This window comes from Pleurodeles waltl, chromosome 6, assembly GCF_031143425.1.
Source record: "Pleurodeles waltl isolate 20211129_DDA chromosome 6, aPleWal1.hap1.20221129, whole genome shotgun sequence".
NCBI classification, from domain to species: domain Eukaryota; kingdom Metazoa; phylum Chordata; class Amphibia; order Caudata; family Salamandridae; genus Pleurodeles; species Pleurodeles waltl.
Genome location: NC_090445.1, coordinates 453,849,532 through 453,871,139, shown reverse-complemented (window position 1 = coordinate 453,871,139; position 21,608 = coordinate 453,849,532). Strand labels below are relative to the sequence as shown.

At 43.0% G+C, this 21,608-nt stretch overlaps 1 protein-coding gene across 3 annotated transcripts in view; it reads right to left on the bottom strand.

The window, feature by feature from the left end:
* RASSF5 (Ras association domain family member 5) overlaps positions 1 to 21,608 on the bottom strand; it is a 268,852-nt gene that overhangs the window by 141,702 nt on the left and 105,542 nt on the right. The window lies entirely within an intron of this gene.

Sequence of the window (21,608 nt, the reverse complement as noted above, 5' to 3'; positions counted from 1 at the left end):
GTTAGGCGCGTCTGTCTTCAGTCCTTGAGACCGTCTCCTTCATTTACCCACTCACTGAATCTCAAAGTGCTTTGAATCAGTGTTAAAGTGAGGAGTGCTTTATAAACCTGTGAAAAATAAATACATATCTTACAGCTTGACTGGAGCATTGAGCTCAAGCAGCCTTAACCCACAGCTCAACTGGGGTTCGATTACAAAATTACACAGTCTTTTCTGATTGCATACATTGTTCAGCCTCTGGTGGAATGGTACACAAAAATATGCACCACTTGACGTGGGTGAATACAATATTTGCAAAATCGTCAAATTTGCAGATTAGGCAATTCAAATGTCAGTGCAAAATTGCTCTGGCCCCAGTGCAAAGAATGTAATCCCACCAATAAAGCGCCATCTCTCAGCGCACAGGGAGTGTTAGTCTTTAAACCAACTTATTTTGTTGCAAAGCTCTCCTAGGTCCTGATTTATGAAAGGTCTGTGCCGCATTGACGTCATTTTTTGACATAAAAGCAGCGCAAATTTACAAAATATAATTGTATTTTGTAAATGTGCACCTCTTTTATGTCAAAACATGACGTTAAGGCGGCGCAAACTTTTCATAAATCAGGCCCCTAGTATTTTGGGTTTATGGCTTGCCAACTCTTTTTATAGATTATTTGGTGTGTTAGGCCTGAGAACAACAGAACTCTGCCTACGGCTCACCTAGTATCCTAGATCTGTGACCAACACAGCTCTGTCCTAGGGCTAATTTAGCATTCTAGGTCTAAAACCAGCACACCCCTGTTGTGTAGTTCATCTGGCATTCTAGCAATGTGACCAACACAGCTCTGTTGCATAGATCAACAAGTACTCAGGGCCAATGGCACACCTGGCTTTTTGTGGAACAACCCACCTAGCATTCAAAGACATCTAAATTACACAGATCGGTCTTCCAAGTCACCTAATATTCTACACCCATGGATGACTCGGCTCGCTCCTACAACTCCCCTAAAAATTCTGAACCTATGACCGGCACAGCCCCCGTCTTTACCAAACACAGCACTGCAGATGATGATTAACATATCTCTGTGTCCTATAACTAATCTGGCACCTCAGCACCAACCAACAAGGAAGCCCCTTGCATGGTATCAGGCGGGTGCACTTTTAGACCCATGATTTTCGGTGAAAGGTCTTTGAACCACGAACAGATCAAGTTAACCCATTATGCAGCGAGCACTGTATTTTCACTTGAATTAGACGGCAACGAGTGCCTACACAGCTCCGGATAACAAAATATTAACCCAAATTCTGGATTAAAAAAGAAATAATAACAAAAATAAGAGCATTGTACAAAAGTGAGGAAAACACTGTCTGCATATGTATGTACTTAACTGATGGCATAGCGCCGACATGACAACAAGAGCCACTGCTAGCGCTACGTGTTGATAGGCGCAGCCTCGTGTTTGCTACTCTGGCTCCGTAGAGCCCTGGGTGTATAGATTGAGGGTGCAGATGAAGTGCACACGGAATAGCGCGGCCGACCTAACCGCGTGCAGACAACAATTTAGGATAGCCGGAGTAGAGGTCGACAGTAGATGGATGGAGAATACTCTTACAGACACTACTGAACAAACAGACTGGTAAATGCAAACAGGTGCAGCGAGAAAGAGTGCGATCGATAATCATAACGACATATACTGATTGATGAGCTCGATAGCTCCGACATGAGATCGTTCATTGTTGTGGGTACGAGGCGCTCCGGAACGACGGCTTGCTCTGGGCTCAACAAAACAAAATCACTTAAAATACGCAAAGCATTTATCGCAGACATAGGCGGGGATGAGACATAGGTGATGATGGACAGACAGACACCGCTCCATATAGACAGCTCTGTTGTCGAGATTGAGAGCTGCACAGGAAACGAGACAGACAAAAGCATGCCGAGCGACGGGGGCTGCTAGTTACCAAATCAGAGCAGTTCCATGGCAACCGAAAAAACCTCCCCTCATCAGCATCCTCTCCCTTCCTCTTCTGCTCTCTCTCTCTCCACTCGCTCCACCTCATTCTTTCTACGTCAAGCTCCCGCTTTCACAATCTCCTCGACTACCCTTTCTTTTCTGCCATCTCCCACTTTCCATCCCACCTCCAGTCTCTCTTTTATTCTTGTTTCAACTCCCCTTCTCTCGTCCTCCCACCCTTCCTTCAAGTCACTCTTTCCCACCTACCGGTTCTTCTCCATTCACTAGTCCACACCGTTTTGTAGCCCGGGCCGGACTGGGAACTCGGAGTAGCGCTGGCAAATGTTGTCAGACCAGCCCCCATGGGATGCCTGACCACTACAATGGGCAATGGGGCATGCACCCCCCCCAAAGAAAATTTGGGAAATAATGGCAAACACGATGCATTCTACAACACATTTTCATTATATATTCAATTGTATCAGTTTTAAAGCATGATAAATATGACCTTACACTGCACCAGGATACGACACTCCTTACTGGGACTCAGTGATTCCCTCACCATCACCTTCTAACAGTGCCTCTCCTCTCTCCATAGCCCCTCTCTTACATGTATTGAATTCGTTTTATATCTCCTCTCTTACCTGCATAGGGTGTTGGGTCACTTTACATCTCACAGAGACAATGAATCATACGTGTGTAAGTCAGTGTACAGAAACTGTTGCGTAACACAAAGGGGACACAAGGTGTAGGAGTCACGTCATCCATACTGGCAGGCATTTTGTTAGAGTGCTTGGTCTGGGGAATCATAAACTCAGGATTCAGAACACAACACAGTGGTTTGGGTTGACATTATTAACAATAAGTTATTTCTACCCAAACAACCCCTTTTTAGCAAAATCAGGATAATGAAAGACTGGGGAAAAACATAATTTCTAACCTGTACCATGCAGTTTGCATGCAGCTCTTTGATGGCAGTTCATCACTCACTGTGCTAGAATATGATTGTAACTCATGCATGAGCTACACAAAAGGAGCCTTGTGATAAAAGCAGTATCCCACTAAACTATGCACATAAAATACTGTTCTGTAATCTGCATAGTGCATGTTCTTTGCATCGGGTATATTAACCCTCTATGCTACGTTAGATGAGTAAAAACCTGCCACTAAACAAAACTCTGATCTCTCTCCAGTAGTTCTCTCCAGTAGGTACATTAATCTCTAGAGTCATCCTGGCACTTTTGTTGTTGCCTGAAAACTGTTGGATATACAAGGATGTCTGCAGTGCTTTTAAAACTGCTGTACTGCTACAAAACTGGCCGCATGTAACAAAAGCAGCGCCCCCCACCTTTCCAGATTCTCGGGGAAATGCCCGATGCCTGGCCAGTTCGGCCTTGTTTGTAGCCTATCTTCTCTTGACACCCTCCTCTGCCCCTTCACCTGCAATTCCCCTGGTCTCTCTCCACTTCCTTCATCCTCAGTGCAGCTGGAACAATGTTCAAAGTGGGGCTTCTGCCATTAATGATACATCAGTGAACTCATTGGGTTTGTGAAAAATCCAAGTGCTTTACAAAGAACAAGTATAGCAAATGAGCCACACCCATAATGCAGGAAAGTGGTAGGAGTGCAGTTAGTAGCTGGCGGTGAATTTTGGAGCACACAGTTGTAAATATATTAATCAAGAATGGCGAGGTAGTATAGTATCTACAGACAGCATATTTTCCATTGTAAAGGTCACAACATTTGTACAGACTTGCAGTTTTATAGCTAGAACTGTATAGCACACAAATAATGTGTGGACAGTGTGTTTCAGCAAATATCTATCATTTGCAGATCACCAAGTAAAGTGTCTTGACTTGTTTTGATTCTAAAAAAATCTTTGTTTCCTTCACACTTCAGAATCACAAAAATATGTGCTTCATTTGTGCTGTCCTAACCCCTGATATATTTTAAAATGTGTACCGTCATTTGACCTCTGTCTTTGACTACACGTCAAATGTGACAAGATAAAACATAACTAAACGTTATCTTTATTGCTCATTCACCTTCTGAACTCCAGCATGGTTATTTTGGGGGTGCTGTAGCACCTCGCCCCCCCAAGAACCCATATTTCCAACACCTATGTTCATCCTTTTCTCCACTGAGCTCCATCCTGCACTCCTGTCTTCCTCTTCACTCTCTTTCAATCCTTAAAGCTCAAGATGGCTCCCTCATTCTTAAGTTATTTTTGGTATTTGTTAAGCGCACCTTCAGCCAAGAGCACCTATGATACAAATCAGGAGGTCTTATATGGAGAAGCAACTATTCAAAGATACACCAAGGTCTTTAGCCCTTTTTGAAATTTCAGTAGATTCTTTCTCTGTCTCCCTCAAAGCCATAATATTTCTTCCTGTCTCTCATCTTCTTCTGTTTAAAACTTTCACCTTCACTCCTTCCCTTTATGCCCCACCTCCCACTCGTTTGCCTCCAGTTACAGCACCTCATCTCTATTTCTTCCCTGCAACCATTTAAAACATTAAAAAAGTCTTGGTGGTGCCCTTCCCTGTTCTAGGGAGGGCCACCATTGTTGTTGAAGTGGTGGCTATGAATCAGATCTTGTCTCGAGCTCTGACAGCTCTGCTCGACCTCCGTAACATGAAATACACATAGTTTTGAGCATTAATTGCTAAAAAACTACAGAACAGATTTAAACCAAATCACAAAAAGCACTCTTTCTGGACCAATATCTAGCTTCCTGTCAAATTTAGTGTAGATCAGTTTGGACTGTAGCTGTGTCTAAATTTCCTATCGAAAAATGAATAGGGAAAACATGGTTTGGGGCCCCTCCCCCTTTTTCTCAGCTTGATGAATCACTCTGAAACCGTCCAGGAAATGTATATTTTATTTTCTTACCATAAAATGCGTCCTCATTACAGAAATTGACAAAAGAACTGCATTTCATGCAAAAAAGTAGTGCAAAATTGCAAAGTTGGCAGTTTCCATAATAATGTGCAATTTTGTAAACTGTCTTTGGGATGCAGGATAATTTCTGCAAAGTAGATTATGCAAATTTTAAACAGGCTACCCTCCACCAATCCACTCTTCTCTTTCCCCTTCGCAATTGTTGGTTAGCGACAGAGGACAACTGCAGCATCCAAGATCTAAAGACTGATTGTCCCAACTGTTGGCCTTGACCTTTGTATTTGAGACAGCCTCTACAAGAAGATGGGGTACCCACTATTCATAACAATACTATCTCCATCAAAGAACATGAGCCACCCTAAGAATCCTCATTATCATATTTATCTCGTCATCAGAGGCCTACCTCCTCCTTGGTGTCCAATAACTTACCTATCCCCAATATTGCTCATCTCATTCTCCACTGGTCTCCTTGATCCACTAAAACACCTCTCATTATGTATGGATGTGGGTTTTTATAAAGAACCAACCTAACCAGGAACAAAAGAGTGCTTTATAGGCCTGTGGGAGTTTTTCAATCAAAGATCATTAACAGAGATGAAAGGAGCGGGGCTTAATTCAAGTGTAATGTGTCTGAGGCTTTTTAAGGTGTTGCAATAGAATGTTCTTTGAAGAGAGTCTTCTTTTCTCATTTGAAAGAGGGTGTGGGCAGTTCTGATGGTTGCAGAGATGTGTTCCAGTTTCTGAATACATGGGCAGAGAAGACCGGTTTTCTTTTTTTTCTTATTTTTTACATTTCTTGGTCTCCATTAGTGTACTCACTGTAGGTGGGATGTAATCCACCAGAGATGGTTAGGTTCTCTCTCTAGATATGCGCTCACACTATTCAACTAGAATCTCTAGTTTGATAATCTAGCCCTTATGTCCAAGCATGAACAGTTTGGACTTCTCTCAATGTTGTAGAACAACCTAGACATGAAGCAGATCTTAGTGGCCTCGTGATCTCAGTCTATGAATGGGCCTCCAGGTCTAATCACACCATCATCCAGTTCTGTCATTAGAGAGAACTTGGCGCCAACCAAAAACGTTTGGCAGCTCTAGAAGTGCCCATACTTCTCTGCACCCGCAGTATCTTCCTCAACGAGGCATGGGCCTTCAACTGACCTCCAGCTGCTTTACAGTCAACATTATAGAAGGGATTGGGAGAGGAATCAAACAGACTTTAAACACCAGGGGCAATAAATGACTCATGGAAATCTTCTAGGAACTAAATCTTCAGCCACTGTTCTGGAGAGAAAAAAACAAACTGAATAGCAGAGTACACAGTGTGATCAATCCAATGGAAGGGCTAGAAATATACTCTTCTCAAAAGGAAAAATTATATTTTTCAGGCTCAGACCCAAGACGATAACAACTGCTTCAATAGGCTCGTCAACATTTTCTTTGAAGTACTAAAAAGGTTACTTTGAATGTACACAGTTGTTTTTATGTTATTTTTGGACTAAACGTTTTGGATGATGTATCTAGGCCAATAGATGATAAATAATATTAACAAATGTCAATAGTATTTTATGTGTATTTTATTAAATACGTATGAAATTTCAAATATTGTGGTTGGGAAATAAATAGTTACTTTTTTAATATCAAAGTTATATGTGTTGTTCTTATAATGGTAACTAAGCATTCACATAGCGTAAGATTGGATTTGAACAACAAGTCCAGGGGAAAACATTTGTTTTGGTTTGGCTGAACCCTATCTGTGTGCTTTGGAAAAGGGGGCACTCTCTAAATTGTTGATTTGTTCTTTATGTCCGTCAATGCCAGGAAAAACCTGGTGTGAGGGACAGAAAAAAAACAATGGTTAATCCCAAATCCTAGGAGGAAACATAATATATTTTATTTTTTTAAAACAAACTCTCACTTTGGGAGTTTGTTTTAGAAAATCAAAAATGTGAAAGGTTTGATGAATGGCTGTCAAAACTGATGGCTGCCATTCATCAAACTTTTTGTACTTTGAAGGGGACCACTGTCACAGCGGTTCCCTTCAAGGTACAGTTCTTTTTTTTTTTTAAGGGTGCATATGAAGCATCATACAATGAAGTGTTTTGTTGCTGGTGCATGCTGTAGCCTTCCCATCCGTTGCACTATTGTGTGAAGTGAGGGTCGGGGAGGAGATTCTGTGAAGACAAGGTGCTAGTGGCATGACTTCAAGTAAGAATGGTTGAGTCTCAAAGCCCAGCTCACTAAGAAAGTTGTCAGTCTGCACCAGAGTTTACTGTCTCACATTGATTTATGATTTTATAGAATTCCTAAAACTTTCCAGAAGTGGGTACACCTAGAAAGCTTCACCAGTTACAGGATTCCAGGCATTTCAAGTCGTAATTCGAAAAACAAACGTTGCAAATTCTTTTTTTCGCCTGTGCATAGGAATTTCCATCTATACAACTGTACATTCTGCACCCCAGGCAGCCCCTACAGGGTTTGGAGCATTCACACCCTGGAAAGAAGATTACTCCTGCCCTTGGTCAGGAGTGAATCTCTGTTCATTTCCTGAGTGGAAGACATCTGAGAAATACTCACAAAAACCTCTTTGTGGGCTCCTATAATACACAAGGAAATCTCTGCCTCAAAATGCTTGCTTCCACCAACCAGAGTGGGATTTACTGACCACAATATTACACCACCGAAGGGTAACATTCAGTAGTGGCTCGCTGCACTAATGCAGGGCAGGCATGGTGCGCGTGGGTGGCGAAGGGGGCTGGGGTTAGGAGGGGGTACAATTTAATTAACAAAAATAAATAAAATCAAAGCAGGATTGGCTGGCAGTTCCCAGCTAGGGTGCTCCCAGGCAGACTGGGAGCCTGTTCAGACTCTCCAGCCCGGCAACTATGTTGCTGGGCTGGAGAGAGACTACTGCGCATGTGTGTTTGGCCAGCCCAAGACGGTCGGCCAAACATACATGCGAACTGAGGCGGAGTGCTGTACACTCCCCCTCAGTGCTCGTCACAGCCTGTGGTCCGCCCCTTTTACCAAAAAACGATAATAAACACAGTTTATTATCATTTTTTGGTAAAAGGTTTGCAGCTGCCGCTTCTGGCAGGAGACCAACGCTCCTCCGCCCTAATGGAGGAGCCACCCCTGGTAACATTGCACACATGTAAACGGATGCATCATCTCAAGGTCGCGTTTTGAGACTACCTCTCAGTCGTAAAAAAAGTCATTTGCATGCATGAGTCAGACTTACACATGTCCACACTACTTTTTCTGGTCACTAGGTCAGACCTGGTCTTATATTTTAGGTTTATTAACCGGTTCTGTTCCGCGGGCGTAATGGTTACATCCCGCAGCACAGTGCTCCTGTGCTGAGGACGTAACAATTACGTCCTCAGCACCGGAGCTCGGCGGGTGCACTAGTGGGAGGGGAGGCAGGGACATCAAAAGAAAGGAAAGGCTTTTCCTTTCTTTTGATGTCATTCTGAGCATTTCTGCAGCCCGATCGTAAAGCAATCGGGCTGCAGAAATGCCCACTAGACACCAGGGATTTCTTTTGGTTATTAGCATGAAAGTGGAGCGGCTCCTTGGACAAGGGTCGCTACCCTGGAGGGCATTTTTTCTAAGGCCATTTCTGCACGCCCAGGGGCAGATTGGCCTACAGTGATTAGGTCAATCTGCGACCGGGGGGGGGGGGGAGGGCGGAAGCCACTAGACACCAGGGATTTTTTTTGTGTGTTTATTTTGCTTTATAAGGGGAGCGACCCCTTAGGCAAGGATCGCTCCCCAGGGGACAATAATTTTATTAGGCCTTTTCTGCCCCCCCCACCCCGGGGGCAGATCGGCCTGTATTGATTAGGCTGACCTGCCCCCAGGGGGGTAGAAGCCACTAGACACCAGGGATTTTTATAATTGGCATAAAGGGAGCGACTTCTTTGGCAAGGCTCGCTCCCCAGTGGACAATTTGTTTATTAGGCCTTTTCTGCCCCTGGGGGGGCAGAAGCCACTAGACATCAGGGATTTTTGTTAGGTCAGTTTCACGCATGGGGAGCGATCTCTTTGGCAAGGGTCACTCCCCGGGTGGGGAGGGGGGGGACATTTATAGATAGAGTGAGATAAATGGACAGTGAGCACCTGGGAGTGCATTTTAAGAGGTATGACATTTATTTAAGGCCATTTCTGCCCCCCTTGGGGGCAGATTAGTTATTTTAATTAGGCAGATCTGCCCCTAAGAGGGACAGAAACCACTAGACACCAGGGATTTTTTTATTTTTTACAGCTGGGGAGCGACCTCTTAGGGAAGGGTCATTTCCCGGGGGGGAATTTATTTTAGGCCATTTCTGCCCACCTTGGGGCAGATCAGCCTATTTTTCTGAGTTAAATCTGGCCCCAAGGGGTGCAGAAACCACTAGACACCAGGGATTTTTTTTTTGCGCCAATTTCACGCAAGGGAAGCGACCCCTTAGGCAAGGGTCGCTCCCCTGGGGGGCAAATTTATTTTAGGCCATTTCTGCCCCCCTTGGGGACAGATTGGCCTATTTTTGAAAGGCTCATCTGCCCCAAGGGGGCAGAAACCTCACCAAACACCAGGGAAGATTTTGTTTAAAAAAAAAAAGAGGGTGGGGTATGGCCATATCCCTACCCTAAATAAATGGGGACAAAGTTGTTCTGCCCACCGGTGAGCAGATGGGGCAATTACCCCTTGGGGGTGAGGAGAAAGCCTACTAGATGCCAGGGAATTACAAAAAAAATACTGGGGTGGTGGCTACCAACCAGTATGGGCATGGTTATGTCCCCACCCCAACTGAAGGGCCTAACAGTCTCTCCGCTCTCCCCAACACTTTAAAGCATCTTATCCCACGGCAAGCAAGAGGACATTTGATTATTTTGGGTTTTGGTTTTACATTTGGGCCATGAGAGCTTGCCTAACTCTTAAAATCATCCCACTTGGAATGGTGAGATCTGCACTTCTTGGACTTAGGGTCACTGCCATGTAGAAAAATCTACTAGACCTAGACACATCTGAAAACTAGACATCTGGGTGAGTCCAGAGTGGTGTACTTCATATGCACCTGCACCATTTTCTTACCCACAATGCCCTGCAAACCTCCAACTTTTCTGGAAATCACGCATTTTCCCCACATTTTTGTGATGGAACCTTACGGAATTTGCAGAAATCCACAAAATTCCTACCACCCAGCATTGTCGCATCTATAACGATAAAACTTCTGTCAGCCTAAAAACATTTTTTTCCAAACTGCCCTTTTGGACCCACTTTGGTTCCTCCTCATTTTCGACATGTTTTTTTCTCCTCCCTGTCACATTCACTTGGCACACATACACAGGTGAGGCATCATTTTTACTGGGAGACTGAGTGGAACATTGGGTGGTAGGAAATTTGTGCCGGTGATCCCACACTGAAATGTGGGAAAAATGTGATTTTTTTAGCTAAATTTGAGGTTTGACGAGGATTCTGGGTAATAAAACACTGGTGGATCCACGCAAGTCACACCTCCCTGGACTCCTTCGGGTGTCTATTTTTTCTGAAATGTTTGGATTTGGTAGGTTTCCCTATACGGCTGCTGAGCACAGGACCAAAAACGCAGGTGCCCCCGCAAACAAAACAGGTAGTTTTGTATTTGATAACTTTGATCTGTCCACTTTGTGTTTTGGGGGATTTCCTTTTGCGGGCACTAGGCCTACCCACACAAGTGGGGTACCGTTTTTATCGGGAGACTTAGGTGAACGATGGGTGGAAGGAAAATTGTGGCTCCTCACAGATTCCAGAACTTTCTGTCACCGAAATGTGAGGAAAAAGTGTTTTTTAACCAAATGTTGAGGTTTGCAAAGGATTCTGGGTAACAGAACCTGGCGAGAGCTCCACAAGTCACCCCATCTTGGATTCCCATAGGTGTCTAGTTTTCAAACATGCACAGGTTTGGTAGGTTTCCCTAGGTGCCGACTGAGCTAGAGGCCAAAATCCACAGCTAGGCACTTTGCAAAAAATTCAATGTATAAATGTGATGTGTCCATGTTGCGTTTCCTGTCGCGGGCATTAGGCCTACCTGTGCAAGTGAGGTACCATTTCTATTGGGAGAGTTGGGGGAACACAGAATAGAAGCACAAGTGTTATTGCCCCTTTTCTTTCTCTACATTTTCGCCTTCTAAATGTAAGACAGTGTGTAAAAAAAGACGTCTATTTGAGAAATGAACTATAATTCACATGCTAGTATGGGGACCCCGGAATTCAGAGATGTGCAAATAACCACTGCTTTTCAACACCTTATCTTTTGCCCATTTTGGAAATACAAAGGTTTCCTTGATACCTATTTTTCATTCTTTATATTTCCGCAAATGAATTGCTGTATACCCGGTATAGAATGAAAGCCCATTGCAAGGTGCAGCTCCTTTATTGGTTTTGGGTACCTAGGGTTCATGATGAACCCAGAAGCCCTATATATCCCTGCAACCAGAAGAGTCCAGCAGATGTAAGGGTATATTGCTTTAAAAATAAAATTGGCAAAGCAGGAAAAAGTTACAGAGTAAAACGTGGAGAGGAATGGCTTATTTTAGCTGTTATTTTCTGTAGGAAAAACCTTGTAGGATCTACACAAATGACCCCTTGCTGAATTCAGAATTTTCTCTACTTTTCAGAAATGTTTATCTTCACGAGATCCAGCATTGGTTTCACACCCATTTCTGTCACTAACTGGAAGGAGGCTAAAAGCATAAAAAATAGTAAAAATGGGGTATGGCCCAGTAAAATACTAAAATTGTGTTGAAAAATCTGGTTTTCTGATTCAAATCTGCCTGTTTCTGAAAGCTGGGTAGGTGGTGATTTTAGCACCGCAAACCCTTTGTTGTTGTTTCCCCCCCCCCACTTTTCAGGGGGGGTGAACAACCCTTTTTCTGCAGCCCCCTGTTCCCATTTTTCTTTTAAAAAACGAACATGTTGTATTTTGGCTAATTTCTTGGTCTACTTCAGGAGAACCCACAAACTCTGGGTACCTCTAGGATCCCTAGGATGTTGGAAATAAGGACACAAATTTGGTGTGGGTAGCGTAGGTGGACAAAAAGTTATGAGGGCCTAAGCGCAAACTGCCCCAAATAGCCAACAGGAGGTGAAAAGGTCTGGCAGCGAAGGGGTTAACAAACACAAAACTAACATTTTAATAAGGTTATTACTACCACTGTATTTTTGCTTAATATTGTTGACAATAATAACAACACTGAGCATTGATATAGCTTACCACAAACGGAATTTCCTCTAACCGTTCCTAAAAGACATTGCTGAAGTAGATTAAAGCAATGAAGGGTTGAAAAGAAAATGTAGGCTGCCGTGCATGACCTCTGCCACAGGTGATCAACCCACTGAGCTTTCTTACTAAATATCTTACTGTGAAACCTCGTCAGCTCCTGATTCATGGATCAAACGCTTTCATTGTAATAGAATGCTCACAGCTACTGCGATTGTCCATTCGAACGCAGCAGCAACGCTAGAAGACGTTTACGATTACTCGAGGTAATTTGCCGGTTCGCTAGTGCTCACGTGTCCATTTAGGACCAAAACCATTGGCTTCTGACTGATATATTAATAGACTCTTAATACATTAGCGTCAGGGCTCGGGTACGGACCCAGTCATCGAGCAGAATTAATTTAGCATTTTATTGTGCAAGAAGTCTGCTCCCTCCTGCAAAACATCAGCTGCTGGGCCTGTTCGGTGCGAAGGAGGAATATAAGAGGAAGAAATGAAATAATTCTATTTGATTACAATGTCAAAACGTTTTGTTTCATTATAAAGGACTCGGAGTTGAGAGGGACAGGCCCCTTGTTTTAAGCTAACTGTCTAGTTTTATAGTTTTTAAAGCAAGCTTCATAGGTTTTATGTCTCCCCCACTTTACGAGAGAGGTGAACAGTGTAATTGCCAAGTATCACAGTTTGATAGTCCCCTGCGTAAGAGGGTGTGTTATATCAACTTATCTTATGTTGACATTATACTTGCCTTTGACCTTGTAAAGTGCTTCACTCCCTTTGGCTATGTTCACACTAGAGAACTCCCACAAACATACATATACTTTATTTGTTGCTGAAAAGTAGTCCTTAAGGTAGGGCAAATAGATTTTTGCGTTATTTAAATTAAGGGTGTCTACTATGGGTGCTGCTTGGGCGTTCCCACACAGTACCTAATTTGAGCACTTATTTTGGGGGGCCTGGACTTAGTTTTCCTCACCAGTCAGTTCAGGCAGAGAAACATCACAAAGATAGAGTGAGATAAATGGACAGTGAGCGCCGGGCAGTGCATTTTAAGAGGTATGACATAGGATCAAGGCTACGTAGCCTTGGTATTCGAAGCGCCGACATTTAATAGCACAGAACGCAGGGCTATAAGCAGAACTATGGGCACCAGCACTCAAACTTCTACAAATGTATCACTTTTCCCACACTACCATCCATGGCTTTGGACACAAAGCCAGATCTGCAAATATTGTCAGCCCTGGCCTTGCATAAAAAAATAACGCCTTATTGCAGAAGGGGCTAAGTAGGAGAAATGTTGTTTCCTTTAATATTTCAATCTTTCCATCTCTGCTACAATGTACAACACACAGCCGATGTGTAAAATGGTAAAAGGTGGCAATCAAACTAGTTAGCAAGGCTCCAAAGTTCATTAATATGTTCAGAAAAAAGGATAACTTTGAGAGAGAAATGAATAAACCAACTACTATATTGGCTCTAAATCAAAACCTGCTGCTGCTAAATTCATGCTGCTTCTTATTTCGCTTCAGAGACCTAAGAGGTCGTTCCATCCAACTCTGCCTTCTACAAACAAAGCCTGATTGGCAAATCCTTTTTACAAAGCATGCATACCGGCTTCTCTTTCCGAAAAAAACACACACTGGATGCCCTACATTACAGCCAATTATGGACTCGAAATCACCCCTTTGATTGGCCAAGTGACACACAAGGCTGCCGTCTTGTTACCCGTGTCCTATCTGTCCTTCATCGCTGTCTGACACCAGTTACATCTGGATTCTGCTCAAAACATGGAATGACACCAATCTTCTTGGAGAACAGGTGACCTGTTGTGGTCAGTAAGTGTGAGATCTAGGGGTCTCCTAATCTTTCTTGATGGTTCCACGGTGACTAGTGTTATGCGCAACTCAGTGCCCTTCAATTTAGCCTCAGTGGTCAGTGCCAACTGAGAGCTCTCACTGGGGATCACTAGTTTCTAACTACCTAATAGCAACCCATCAACTTTCACTCCTTCCAATCTATTGTGGCCAGTCTGCTTTAAGGGGCACCCAAGTCTCTGTTCTTTCTTCAGCACTGTCCATTGTCTATCTGACGCCTCTTCCCTCCTTACTCCAAGGGTTTGCACTGAAGTGCATTTCTTTGTCTGAAAATATAGAGCTTTGTCTAGGGTTACCAGCATTTCTAGTCCTTCGATCACTCAGACGAAAATCTTTCAAGCTGAGTTTTCTTCATGGTGTATGGTCATTCCTGTTGCGAACCTTAAGCGTTTCTGTCTTGAGCTTTTAGAAACGCATTATGCAATTTCAATGGCAACAGAGGTCTTTCTTGGATTTAGGAGCTTAAAAACGTATTTTTCTTCTGGCCGTTCTCCTGGCATGAATAATAGCCAGCTGCTTGCTAGATTCCGTAAATCTAATTGTCGAAGTGACTACAGGCCACACCCGCATCCAGTGATGAAGACCTCACCCTGCGCTCGGTGCCCACTGTGCATGGGTAAAGGCTGTATGCAGTGGGCTCTTAGGCCAGTCACAGTTGAAAGCTGTCACAGTGAAATCTTGGGACATGGAGATGAGGCCCCATGACTGCATTTAGAGACTACTCTGCTTGATCAAGTCCCAAGAGCAGTGAGCTCGGTGGCCATTAGGACACAGCACAAGTAACGGCGAATCAGCTGTAAATCGCCTTTGGCCATGAAACTATGGTTCAGGCCTCTCGTCACAGCCTGCTGTGCATGGCCTAAGGTCATGTGTAGGGGCCTCTAGGACTGTGTGGAGGGGGTGTGGGTGAAGTCGATACCCTCCTGCCTGGAACGCAATACATATAGATGAAAAACATGCACATTGGGCTCATGGGCCATCGGGAAATGCAATCTTTCTTTTAGAGTCCGCACTGCATAGCCAACGTCCAAACTCAATGTCCTCTAAGGGCTTGGCAACAAAGTGCAGGGTGTGGCTTAATATACCTGCGTTTTCCAAAGTCTGCCAAGCACAACCTAGGCGTATGTGGAAAGGGTGGAGGCATGTATCCAGAGCCCACCACGTACAGCCAAAGGCCATGTGCTATGGATTATGGGGCCAAAACTCCTAGTTGGAGGGCATAATTCAGGGTCATGCCCTGTACCCAGATCCTAATGTGCAAAGACAAATTCCATGGACAGTGTTAGCAAGGGCGAAGGGGACAGGGTGCCTAGCTTGGCTAAAGACCAGCCCCAACATCTTGAGCCCATTGTGTACCGCCAAAGACCACGTATAGTGGGGTTCCTGGTCCACAGAAATTATCACAGTGGGCTATGGTGTGAATGGGACTGTATGCTCTGTCCTACTTCTAAAGCCACTTATGCAGGCCCAAAAGCTCTGTGCAGTAAAGCTTGGTTGGGGCCATGGGACCTGGGGAAATAGCTTGCTATAAGCCCACATTTGCTGCTGTTTCAGAAACTGTGGGACCTTGCGTAGTGAGTGGAGCAGTGTACGGCCTCCATCCAGTAAGGGCACAGTTAAAGATTGTCTGCTGTGGGCACTCATTGACAGGCCCAGGGTGTACAGGTGTCTGAAGGCACCCCCGGCTTCCAGCGCCTGTCACAGATGGGTTAAAGGCCATACAAAGTGGTGTGGGGGCTATGGGGACTCAATGCTCCTTTTCCCGTACGCCTAGAGCTTGATGGGAAAGGCACATTTAATAAAATATTGTACCCTTTTGAAAAAGTATGAGATTTTGGTAATGTTCCATTGCCTCGATACTATTTCAGATGAACTCTACCGTCAAGTAAAATGTAAAGTTCATTGTTAAAGCAGAGCAAATAGCTTGTTTGTTACCGAATAGATATGTTCACACACTGCACCCGTCTATACTGAAATTGAAGGTGCGTGTACCTTCAGCCATTTTGGAAGAATTGCTGGTCTTGAAGTAGCTTTTCTTGTCACTTTTACAATTCTAGTATTTATTTTGCAGCATTTGTTTATGAAAAGTTATTAAAAACAGATTCAAGGATACAAGAAAAGTCCTAAAACGGTATCTGACAGTGGGAACTGAAAAAAAAAAAGAAAAAACAATTAATTAAAGAAGGCACGTCTCCAAATGTGCGCCTATTAATATGTTGTAATTGGACAACGTGCAGTGTACGACTGGAATTGTTGGGAGCAACACAGTAACACTGTACAGATTGTTGGTATCTAAAAGAGCTGTTTTTCTCAAAATTTTCTTCAACAGATTTTGAAATTCTAGTAACCCCAAGAAATTGTTTAGATCGATGTTTCTCCGTACCTGCAGAACATTTCTCCTGGGGTGCAGACTTCCTTAGGAGCTGGTGGTAGGACTGTATTTGCCAGCACTGGAGATGTCTGGTCAGAGTGGTTGTGCTGAAGGACTAGTGGAGCCCTGGTTAGACAGTTGCCAGTTTCAGGGAGACAATTGCTAATATTGTATTGAACATGAGGAGCCACTCTCGCAGGTGGAAAACCTTTCCAGACCAAAACTGACTGACTGCGAAGCCTCAGCTTCAACCCCTTTACTGTGGTCCTCCATCCCTCTCAGTGCAGCAGATTTTGACATAGAGCAGACAAAGAAAAAAAAGCGGGTAAGCCCTGAATATTAAACTTCTATTGAAAGCAGAACCGCCCTTGTAGAACTACCTAAAGATCAGAAAGGCAGGCCTTGCACACCTGACTCCGAAAGTTTGGGAAGAGGTCTATGAAGTGAACTGAAATGAGTTTTGGGGTTTTTGAGTGAACATGTGCAGTTAGCGACTGCATTATTGCGATTGCCTGTTCGAGAATCGCTTCTTGCAAACAGATGCACGGATTCTAAAACTAGCTCTCAAACTTGCACACACCACAGCAATCCTGTGGTTCACAGTCACATAAGCGTGATGAACTTTTATCTATCCAGAATGTGCAAGCACATTATTCAAAATATTTCTCGAATGCACATGGATGATTGCAGGCCCAGGCTTCTTGAACACAGCTGCTTTCACAGGAAGTGTTCAAAGTGACTGTTCTCACATGTGCATGCATGTTCATGAAACACTTGAGAACATGCATACCAGTCCTTGGGAAAGTCCTCCAATTTGACATGGTTCTCAAATATCCATACTCATTCGTGAACCACCCCCCATTCTCGAACCTCAATATGAAGAATTTAAAAAAGGAACCGTAAATAAATATTTTACAGTAACCTACATCTGCATTAAAAAAACTAATTTATCCTATCCACTGTGCTTTCCAATTTGCAGTTTTATCCTTCAAAAATGGAGCTTCTTGTAGATGGGCTGGAAGAAGGTGAGAACTAACCCTTAACTTAACCAAATTCTGAGACAGGTTAAACGCAAGAGAATCATTTAAGATCAAAGTCAAAAGACCGCGATGATGTAAATACTGCTGAGAATTCCTCTGACCTATCCTAAAATCTACTGGTTGTGGGACTTCTTATTACTGCCACAGGGACTGAGGAAATCACACATGCAGAGTGCAACCTACAAAATGGGCCAACTGCTGATTCCGCAGTAGAGTTCCTTTGGTACTAGGGCTTTAGGTGGCCTTTCATGGTCCATTTTAGAATGCAGTACCATTTACAAAGAGTATCAAGAATGGCAGATGGAAGTGGGAGATGAATGTGCACAAGAAGGGCCACAAGCCTCGGCCTTAAGGTCAGTCAAAGATGCGCTTAAGACACTTGAACAAATATGGCATAGTTTGTAGTTATTGTACCAATATCACCAGCACAAAAAAAGACTAAAGAAGCAAACTGGTTCTGGGCAAAAAAGGTGCATAAAAGGACAAATGGTGCCACAAATACTTTTTTTTCTTCCACAAAAATTCGGGGGCTTTGTGTGTCCCAATTTAAAAACTATTTTTTTTAACAAATACAACTTTAAGTTTGGCTTTTTCTTTGCATTTCTTTAAACAAAAAAAATCCAGATAGTGTTAAAAATAAATATTTTTAGAGCTTCTTATACTGGGTAAAAATAGGGCTCAGACAACTGTTTCTTCCATATACATGGGTCAGTCTTTAGAAGAAGGTCTTTGTGTTCAGGGTATTTTCTGGGAATTTCTATTTTTTATCATTCATTAAATTCTCACAGACATGCATGAATACATATGTGACATTTCTGTGATAAGTCTTGCCCACAGATAGGTTTTACTTGTCTGTAGTCATTGGCTGGATTTTGTGTCAATATAATTTGCCTAATCTTTATTGGATGGCTTTCCATTCTCTTAATGTATGTGTTCCTCTACTGGAGCAAGATCTTTTACTATCCTTTTCATTGGATGACTTGTATCAGTCCACTGATTCATTTAATGACCTGCTTTTTTTCTTTTAGCATCGGAGTTCATGTGTTTTCCTGCATTCTTCCATTTCGGTTGCTTCCCTCTCCAGGCATCAGAGCCCCTACGCGCCCCTACCCTCAGCATCTCTATTGCTTTCAGCAGTCCTCCCTCATCCTCCTTGCCTATTTTTAACACCGCCGTCCTTCTTTTGCTCACTGCCACTCTTCAATTCACTCTCCTTTTTTTAATGTTTGCCCTCTAGCTTCTCCGTTGCTCTCCTGTCCCTCCTTCCCCAGCCGCACCTCTCCAACTCCATGCTGGCTGATGCAATTGGCTGTGCCAATGCTGTATGCTTTTGTGATGCGCCAGCTTTGGCAATGCTAGTAATGGTGGTCAGCCATGCTAAAAACATAGAAAATTAAACCTAAGTGGGAATGCAATGAAGTGGCCCATCTGAAAACTAAAGAAAACACGGTTTTCTGTTCTTCACAGATGCTTGAGGGGGTCACCACATTGCACCACCTATTAACACCTGTTAGCTTTGCCAATGATTGCTTTCGAAATATTTCTTAACCAGTACTTATTAGAGACACTTCTTAGTGTTTGTACCAGACTGGCTTATCAAACCCAGAACGTGGCTTCAGGCTGCACCTGGTCCAAATTCTGGAACACCCCCAGATGTTTCACAGCAGGCAGGGGCTGCAATGGTGGAATATTGATAATTTCGTAAAACAATAACATATAAAATAACACTAAAGAATATATCTCAATGTGGAAAAGTCGCATATATTAAAAGAAAAACTATTTAAAGTAGATTCAGAAAGGACAAATTAACAATGTTCTTTTTGCAACTTGTGCAGATTTTATAGATGAGCAAAGGATAAGCTGTTGGGTTGAGTGCTCGCTGGAGACATCTGGGTGAAGCCTATGTGCAACTGATAAAATGATCAAACTTGCATTGGGCAACAACAGTTCTCCATTAAAGGCTAAGACAGATCGATTTGCAAGGTTACCTATACCTTACAACAGTATCAATGTATAGGACAGCAGAGCTACCATTGGAGAAAGGAAAATGTCGTATTTTAGCGCACGCGGAGTAAAAGAGAAAAATGTGTTACCAGTAAGAATGACTGAAAGGGCAATAATTTCCATGACAGCAGCTAGAAATGTGCAACTTGAATCGGAAAACGGTGCCAAAAATACACCAGCTATCAGATTACTGCAGAATATTCATGCAAGCTTGGAAAAAGTGCATCCCCATGGAAACCTGGCAGACAGAATGTGTTATTGCAGCGCACCGAATGTGCTAGACTACCGGGACTCCGGGCGATCCTCGGGCACGCTGGTAGCTCTGGAAAACTACTAAGGTTGGGATAATAGGTCAGGAGCCTATAACCCTCGGGTCGCTGGTTCGAATCCCAACATAACCTCCAACTCCGTCTTGTGGCCTTTCACTCCTAAGAATGAGGGCAAAACTGCGCTAAAACATTTTTTATACAGCTACCATAGGGCAAAGTGTTGGCGCTGTGCACGCTGTATGCCAGGATGGTACTTGGTTATTTCAGTATTTGAATTGCTCTGCAGCGTTCAAAGTCAACAGCCCGTAAAAAGGTCAAGTCCTTCTGTACATTTTCAATGGAAGCAAAGTGTCATTGTTTCAAGAGGCAACCTCAGTTATTTTGTTTAAACTTTATTTTAAAAATTTTAATTAGCCCTTAATAAAACCAAAACATGTAAACTAAACAAACAATTCACGATCACATGTCATAGATAAAGCACAGAAGAGACTACGTCAGAGTTTCAGCTATCAATTATACGTACATCAAGCGCGGTAGGCTAGAGGTGGACCACTCAAAGCAGATGTTTGTAATACAAAAATATCCAATTGTCTCCCAGGCCTCATGTTGAGCTAAGGATAATCCGTGACATAACTATGGCGAATAATGCAGCAACTCATGGAGAGTTCTCATTAGTTACCCTAACCAAGCTAATCGGCAGGACCCCCCAGCTGAGTATATCCCCTGCCCCCAAGGGTCTCTTTTACTCCAGTGAAAACTGAACCCTGGTACCTGTTGCTATGAAAGTGGGGTACCCCGTGATCAGCATTTTACTGCTAATTGAAGATCTGAAAAGGAAGGCAGAGATGCAAAGACAACTCCGGGCCTCACTGAGAAGGACTATTTGTCTTTCAGAAATATTGTTTGACAAACATTGTGCCCTTATTATCATTTACAACAATATCAACCCATAGGGTGTATATTTTCTGTTATTAACTCAAATGCGACAATATTTTATAACCAATATATACCGATATATGGAGCAAGAAATTCTATTAGCAATGTCCTGGGATAAGCCCACTGAAGCATGCACCTGTGTAAAGTTTGTGCCACGCATTGCTACCACACTATAGGCCCATATTTATACTTTTATAGCGCCGCATTTGCGCCGCTTTTTGACGCAAAAACGGCGCAAACTTGCAAAATCCAATTGTATTTTGCAAGTTTGCGCCGTTTTTGCGTCCAAAAGCGGCGCTAAAAAAGTATAAATATGGGCCATATATGTTTATGGGCAAGTACGACTGGTACTAGAAGACAGCTTGCATATTTGTAATGAGAGAAATAGCAAGATGCGCTGATTTCTGAAGCCATGAGTCATAATTTTAGAATATCACGTGTAGCTCTCTTCTTAAAAGAAACTCAAATGATCCCTACGGGGCAGTTCAATTATCAGGCAGGGAAAAAAATAAAATCTGTTTTAAATGTTTTTTTTTGTCCCACAAAAAACGCCACTTATTGTTTGATATATTATAATAACAAACAAACTTCCCAGGAATTATTATACTCTAGATAGAAGTGATGAGATAACAAGCCTGTAAAACTGATCTATGGCTCTGAAACTGGAGGTTCTGCACAAAGAAATTTAAAAAATAAGGGTTAACGACCTCAACAGCCATTTCGTGCTAGATTTTAGTGCAAAATGTGTCCTTCCGACAATTTTTGGTGCGACGATGCATTCAAACGCAAACACACAAGTAAAAGTTGCTCACATTCGATTGTTGCTGTGCATTCATGGCCCGTCTTTACAGTGACTGGCACCGTTTGTGGTACATTTTTACAGTAAAGGGTGTGTAATTGCACAGTGTGGCATAAGGTATAATTTCAGGAATTTCACGTAACAAGCATAACACAATATCCTCAAAATTATGCAAATGATGCCACTTTATCTCTGCAGATTCTGACAGGGATCATTTACATCATGAAATCTATTTA